This window comes from Oryzias latipes, chromosome 11 (genome assembly GCF_002234675.1).
Source record: "Oryzias latipes chromosome 11, ASM223467v1".
In the NCBI taxonomy this organism is placed as follows: Eukaryota; Metazoa; Chordata; class Actinopteri; order Beloniformes; family Adrianichthyidae; genus Oryzias; species Oryzias latipes.
In genome coordinates this window covers 2,626,644-2,634,411 of record NC_019869.2, presented here as the reverse complement: position 1 = coordinate 2,634,411, position 7,768 = coordinate 2,626,644, and the positions used below count along the sequence as shown (strand labels likewise).

Genomic DNA, 7,768 nt, shown 5'->3' with positions numbered 1-7,768 from the left:
CTCCTTTAGAAACAATTCTAGAAACTATTGGCCAAACTTCATATTTAATTGATTTAATGTGTCATGTTATCCATGTAAAAGTGCAAATATTTTTATGATTCAGAATCATTCTAATGGCATCATTTACATGTGTGAGACTGGATAGAAATAGATATCCAGTAAATGGATGTTTCAATACATCAAATAAATAAAAACTAAATATTGTAAATTTATATTCATGTCATAACAAAGTTAATTGTAAATGAATTTTTTTATTGCAATTCTTCCAGTCTTTGTAGATTAATTTACTCTGACAGCAGAACATTCAAGTTCCCTCCAAAATAAATGATGCAGCAGATTTACTTGCAGTTGTGAAAATGAAGAACTTTGTTTCTGAACAGGAACTAAGTACTGCTGTGCATGAAAAAGAAAAGAATGTGTTTTAAACTTAATGATCAACAGTTCTGATAATAGATCTAATAATACTTTTTCTTTGTCATCTCATGTCTGCATTTGGGAGGATTGATAAAACACATAGACTCTCTGAATTTAGTGTCATGTCAGGAAAAATGAGTTTAACTATTTATAAGATCACCTCATTAAAAAATAAAAATGTAAAAAAGCTAAATAAAATATATTCAAGTCATAAGTTGACTGTAACTGAATGTTTGTGTTGAACTTCTTCCAGTGGTTGTTGTTGATTTGAATGGGAGTCTCTCTGCAGCATCAGTGCATGAAAGAGTGAATGACATGAGTGGAGTTTGTTCTGCTGCTACTTCCTGAATGTTTGCAGTTCAGAGCTGACTGCTTTCATCAGGAAACAGTGAAGTCTGCTCAGTTAGTTTGATCTCTAAAGATGTCCACACAAACTGAAGCTGCAGCAGATTGGAGAGGGAAATTTAGCAGAAATCTTCATCCAGATGGAAGAGAACAAAGTGAGGTGGAGATGTTAGATGATGAAGAGCAGCACTCTGATCATGGATTACAACAAACTGGTGAGCAGAAAAACTTCAGACTAAATACTACAATATTATTTCATACCAACCCCAAATCATTTGGACCAAATCACTGTTATTTCTCTGATATTTGGATTATTTAGTAAAACAATGACATTTGGAAATGTAGATTCTAAATAATCATCATGTTCAAATAAAGAACTTCACTTTTTGTCCTTCTAGAAAGAGACATTGCTGCAATACTGTTCAGTCAGGAAGAAATTGTAGCATGCATGACAACGGTTTGAATAGAATTCTGGAAATAAACTAAATCTGCTTTTTAGAAAATCAGAAGCAGAAGAATCTTCAAGCTGAGAGAAGAAACTGTTTCAGAGTTTTCAAGTTTTCTCTGGGAGTTTTCTGTTTTCTGATTCTGGCTGGACTCATGACTCGCCGTAAGAATTGAACATTTTATTTCTAACATCTAATATTCAGTTTTTAAGTCATTCTATCTTTTTGTGGTTTTTAAATGTATTTGTTGTTGTCAAGTCGGTTTTCTTATAGATACAGTAGAAATAAACACTAACAGTAATTTAATTGTTACTATGACAACAATGTCTTACAGAAATCATGAAATAATTTCTTTTTATTTATATCAAAGTGATTCTGTTACAGATCTGCTGGTGTCTTTGGAAAAGAACAGACTGAAAACCAGTAACAATCACCTGCAGACTGAGCTTTCAGGTAAAATAGATTTCTAAATATTTAGTCAAAATGTTGAACAAACTGTTTCTAAAAATGAGTTCTTAAATTATCTTTTAGCAGACCCTTTTTGTTTATGTCATATCGTACCTCACATGTTTCGGCGGAAGACGTTCCGCCTTCGTCAGAGTCGTCATCAGGTGGTAGTGTGTGACGTCTTTAAAAACAGATGGTTGTGACTGTAGCAACATCCTCCATTTAAAACCATCTAGACCATCTAGATGACAAAACAAACGATGACAAAACAAACAGTGTCTGATAAAAATAATTTAAGAACTTAGTTAAATATTGTAGACACAATGAACCTTATTGAATTGTTTCTAAAAATGTCTTTTGGGATTTTGGCCTGCAGCTACTGCTTCGGCTAACCAGGCCTCCCCCACCTCAGCTTCCTGGGCTACAGATAAAACTAACCAGGCCTCCCCCACCTCAGCTCCCTGGACTATAGCTGTAGCTAACCAGGCCTCCAACACCTCAGCTCCCTGGACTATAGCTGCAGCTAACCAGGCCTCCCCCACCTCAGCTTCCTGGGCTACAGCTGTAGCTAACCAGGCCTCCCCCACCTCAGCTTCCTGGGCTACAGCTAAAACTAACCAGGCCTACTCTACCTCAGCTCCCTGGGCTCCAGCTCCAGCAAACCAGGCCTACTCCACCTCAGCTTCCTGGGCTACAGCTGTAGCTAACCAGGCCTCCTCCACCTCAGCTCCCTGGGTTACAGCTGCAGCCACAACTAACCAGGCCTCCTCCACCTCAGCTTCCTGGGCTACAGCTGCAGCTAACCAGGCCTCCTCCACCTCAGCTCCCTGGGTTACAGCTGCAGCTACAGGCCTCCTCCACCTCAGCTTCCTGGGCTACAGCTACAGCTGCAGCTACAACTAACCAGGCCTACTCCACCTCAGCTCCCTGGGCTACAGCTGCAGCTAAACAGGCCTTCTCCACCTCAGCTTCCTGGGCTACAGCTGCAGCTACAACTAACCAGGCCTACTCCACCTCAGCTCCCTGGACTATAGCTGCAGCTAACCAGGCCTCCCCCACCTCAGCTCCCTGGGTTACAGCTGCAGCCACAACTAACCAGGCCTCCTCCACCTCAGCTCCCTGGGCTAAAGCTGCAGCTAACCAGGCCTCCCCCACCTCAGCTTCCTGGGCTACAGCTGCAGCTAACCAGGCCTCCTCCACCTCAGCTCCCTGGGTTACAGCTGCAGCCACAACTAACCAGGCCTCCTCCACCTCAGCTCCCTGGGCTACAGCTGCAGCTAACCAGGCCTCCCCCACCTCAGCTTCCTGGGCTACAGCTGCAGCTAACCAGGCCTCCCCCACCTCAGCTTCCTGGGCTACAGCTGTAGCTAACCAGGCCTACTCCACCTCAGCTTCCTGGGCTCCAGCTGCAGCTAACCAGGCCTACTCCACCTCAGCTTCCTGGGCTACAGCTAAAACTAACCAGGCCTACTCCACCTCAGCTCCCTGGGCTCCAGCTCCAGCTAACCAGGCCTACTCCACCTCAGCTTCCTGGGCTACAGCTGCAGCTACAGGCCTCCTCCACCTCAGCTTCCTGGGCTACAGCTGTAGCTAACCAGGCCTACTCCACCTCAGCTCCCTGGGTTACAGCTGCAGCTAACCAGGCCTCCCCCACCTCAGCTTCCTGGGCTACAGATAAAACTAACCAGGCCTCCTCCACCTCAGCTCCCTGGGCTCCAGCTCCAGCTAACCAGGCCTACTCCACCTCAGCTTCCTGGACTACAGCTGTAGCTAACCAGGCCTACTCCACTTCAGCTTCCTGGGCTACAGCTGCAACTAACCAGGCCTACTCCACTTCAGATCCGTGGGCTACAGCTGCAGCTACAACTAACCAGGCCTACTCCACCTCAGCTTCCTGGGCTACAGCTGCAGCTGCAACTAACCAGGCCTACTCCACTTCAGATCCGTGGGCTACAGCTGCAGCTACAACTAACCAGGCCTACTCCACCTCAGCTCCCTGGGCTACAGCTGCAGCTAAACAGGCCTTCTCCACCTCAGCTTCCTGGGCTACAGCTGCAGCTCCAGCTAACCAGGCCTCCTCCACCTCAGCTCCCTGGGCTCAAGCTCCAGCTAACCAGGCCTACTCCACCTCAGCTTCCTGGGCTACAGCTGTAGCTAACCAGGCCTCCTCCACCTCAGCTTCCTGGGCTATAGCTGTAGCTAACCAGGCCTCCTCCACCTCAGCTTCCTGGGCTACAGCTGCAGCTAACCAGGCCTCCTCCACCTCAGCTCCCTGGGTTACAGCTGCAGCCACAACTAACCAGGCCTCCTCCACCTCAGCTCCCTGGGCTCAAGCTCCAGCTAACCAGGCCTACTCCACCTCAGCTTCCTGGGCTACAGCTGTAGCTAACCAGGCCTCCTCCACCTCAGCTTCCTGGGCTACAGCTGTAGCTAACCAGGCCTCCTCCACCTCAGCTTCCTGGGCTACAGCTGCAGCTAACCAGGCCTCCTCCACCTCAGCTTCCTGGGCTACAGCTGCAGCTAACCAGGCCTCCTCCACCTCAGCTTCCTGGGCTACAGCTGCAGCTAACCAGGCCTCCTCCACCTCAGCTCCCTGGGTTACAGCTGCAGCCACAACTAACCAGGCCTCCTCCACCTCAGCTTCCTGGGCTACAGCTGCAGCTAACCAGGCCTCCTCCACCTCAGCTCCCTGGGTTACAGCTTCAGCTAACCAGGCCTCCTCCACCTCAGCTTCCTGGGCTACAGCTGCAGCTAACCAGGCCTACTCCACCTCAGCTCCCTGGGCTACAGCTGCAGCTAACCAGGCCTCCTCCACCTCAGCTCCCTGGGTTACAGCTGCAGCTAACCAGGCCTCCTCCACCTCAGCTTCCTGGGCTACAGCTGCAGCTAACCAGGCCTCCTCCACCTCAGCTTCCTGGGCTACAGCTGCAGCTAACCAGGCCTCCTCCACCTCAGCTTCCTGGGCTACAGCTGCAGCTAACCAGGCCTCCTCCACCTCAGCTCCCTGGGTTACAGCTGCAGCTACAGGCCTCCTCCACCTCAGCTCCCTGGGCTACAGCTGCAGCTAACCAGGCCTCCTCCACCTCAGCTCCCTGGGTTACAGCTGCAGCCACAACTAACCAGGCCTCCTCCACCTCAGCTTCCTGGGTTACAGCTTCAGCTAACCAGGCCTCCTCCACCTCAGCTTCCTGGGCTACAGCTGCAGCTAACCAGGCCTACTCCACCTCAGCTCCCTGGGCTACAGCTGCAGCTAACCAGGCCTCCTCCACCTCAGCTCCCTGGGTTACAGCTGCAGCTAACCAGGCCTCCTCCACCTCAGCTTCCTGGGCTACAGCTGCAGCTAACCAGGCCTCCTCCACCTCAGCTTCCTGGGCTACAGCTGCAGCTAACCAGGCCTCCTCCACCTCAGCTTCCTGGGCTACAGCTGCAGCTAACCAGGCCTCCTCCACCTCAGCTCCCTGGGTTACAGCTGCAGCTACAGGCCTCCTCCACCTCAGCTCCCTGGGCTACAGCTACAGCTGCAGCTAACCAGGCCTCCTCCACCTCAGCTCCCCAGGACACAATTGTTGGATACAGGACTACCGCAATTAACAAAATTAAACAAGAATAAACATTGTTCCACAAGTTCTATATCAATAACAGACGCAAAAACCTTTTCCTCAACTGCAAAGATCATCAATGCTGCAGTAAAAAAAACAACAGAAAATGTGATTTTTCCAAACACTCAATAATGCAAAAGTTATTGGGGATTCCAGGTCCAAACCAAAAGGAATTCTGCTTGGCCACAATAATGTTTGCAGTATTGTTAATAAAAGCGAGCAAATTGAACATCTGCTAAGTGAATCCAACATTGATATGCTAGGAATATCTGAAAGTTGGCTGACTTCGACTTCACCTACAGCTGCCATTACTATCCCAGGACACAAATTATTCAGAAAAGACAGAGAAACAGGAAGAGGAGGGGGGGTTTTGATTTATATCAAAGATCATTTTAAATGTGAGTTAATTAATTGGCCAGAGGAAACAAGAATAGAATATATAGGTCTAAATGTAACAATTCATTCTACTATGTCTTTTACTGTGATTTGTGTGTACAGGCCTCCTTCCGCCAAGGACATTTTTTTGATCAGTTTGAGTCCATTTTAAATCACTGTAATTCTTCAAGAGAGATTATTGTTATGGGTGATCTAAACATCAATTGGGATAATACACCAGACAGGAAGAAATTAGATCAGCTTGTTGTTAAACACACATTGACACAGATCATAAATGGTCCAAAAAGAATAACAACTTTGTCTACAACTAAAATTGATTTAATATTTACTAACAAACCCGATAGAATTACCAAGACCTTTAAGTTCCTGTCTGGTCTCTCTGACCACAGCTTCATTTTCTGTGTGAGAAAAATCAGCAACCAGCACACAACATGATCAGTCAGAGGGATACCTTACACTATTATTACTAAAAATGTGCAACAGCATTTGAAAAATGATCTTGAACATCTCAATTGGACAAATGTAGTTGAAAACAATAACATCGAAGAAAGCTCAAATTTCCCTGATATGAATGATCAATAACACACTGGAACATTTCTCAAAGAAAGGAGTATCCAAACAATTTAAAGAAAACCTACCATGGATTAATAATGATATTAGAAAATTAATGAGAGAGAGAGACAGTGCATTGAAAAAATCCCTAAAAACCAAAACTACAAGTGACCGTCAGATATTTACATCTCTTAGAAACAAGGTTATTAACCACATGCGTAAAGCAAGGGCAAACTTTTTCATGAATTCAATTATTGAAGCACATGGAAATGGAAAGATTGTATGGAAGCACCTAAATAAGCTATTAGGACGCAAAAAAGAGCATAACACCAGAGAGCTCCAGCTTAAGATAAATGGTGCATTAACAGACAATTTGGATATTATTGTCAACAGTTTTAATAACTTTTTTATTAGTTCAATTGAAGATTTAACGTGGCATCTAAAATGTCTATAGACAATAGTAAGCCAATATTTCATATTAAGGAAATATCTGCTCCTGATGTGCTAAAAATAATCTCATCCCTCAAAAGCTCCAAAGCTAGAGATACATATGGTTTCTTTAGTCATTTTATTAAGCAATATAAAGATGTTCTCGCACACCCAATTGTACATCTGATTAATCTGTCTATTAACCATAGCATAGTGCCAACAACATGGAAAATTGCTAGGGTTATACCTGTTTTTAATTCTGGGGACAAAACGAAACCTGAGAACTACCGTCCAATAAGCATTATACCAATTATCTCAAAAATCTTAGAAAAATGGGTCACAACACAACTAACTACACATCTCAACAACAGTCAAACCTCTCTCCATCCAATGCAGTTTAGCTTCAGAAAATATCACTCCACTGATACAGCCACTTATTATTCCTTTGAAAATGTGAAACAGCTGCTTGACCATGGAGGCTTTGTGGGTGCTGTATTCCTTGATCTGAAACGTGCCTTTGATTCTATTAATCATGATGTTCTCCTTGCAAAGTTATCATATTTTAATTTCAGTGCCCTCTGCTGGATGAAATCATATCTCCATGACAGAAAACAAGCTGTACAAATTGAAAATTCACAGTCATCGTTTCTTAGTTGTTCAGATGGAGTTCCTCAAGGCTCAGTATTGGGGCCACTTCTATTTAGCTTGTATGTGAACAACCTGCCAGATGTATGCAAAAAAACAAAAATACAATTATATGCAGACGATACAGTTCTATATGCTCATGCCAAAACAAAAGCTGAAGCAGCTGTAGTTCTGTCTGGAGCCATGGTTCCAGTCTTTCAGTGGCTCCCAAAGTCATGCTTACATCTCAATACTTAAAAAGACTGTATGTATGTTTTTTTCACGTCAGCCAACAAGGGAAGAACAACCATCTGTAGTGGTCAATGGGGAGCGATTGCAAGTTGTAGAAAAATTCAAGTATCTTGGCGTAATCTTTGACTCAAACTTAACTTTTGAAGATCATGTAAAGAAAATATCCAATATTGTTAAATTTAATCTGTCAAATTTTAAACAAAGAAGGTCTTCTCTGACTACTTAAGCTGCAAAGGTTTATATGCATTCATTGATTTTTAGTCA

At 44.8% G+C, this 7,768-nt stretch overlaps 1 long non-coding RNA gene across 1 annotated transcript; it reads left to right on the top strand.

Moving 5' to 3' along the window:
* Positions 1–686: 686 nt before the first annotated feature.
* On the top strand, positions 687–1,661 carry LOC111948244. Its single transcript, XR_002874198.1, has 3 exons — positions 687–974; positions 1,259–1,369; positions 1,590–1,661. It is a non-coding gene; the product is annotated as an uncharacterized LOC111948244 (long non-coding RNA).
* Positions 1,662–7,768: the final 6,107 nt, after the last annotated feature.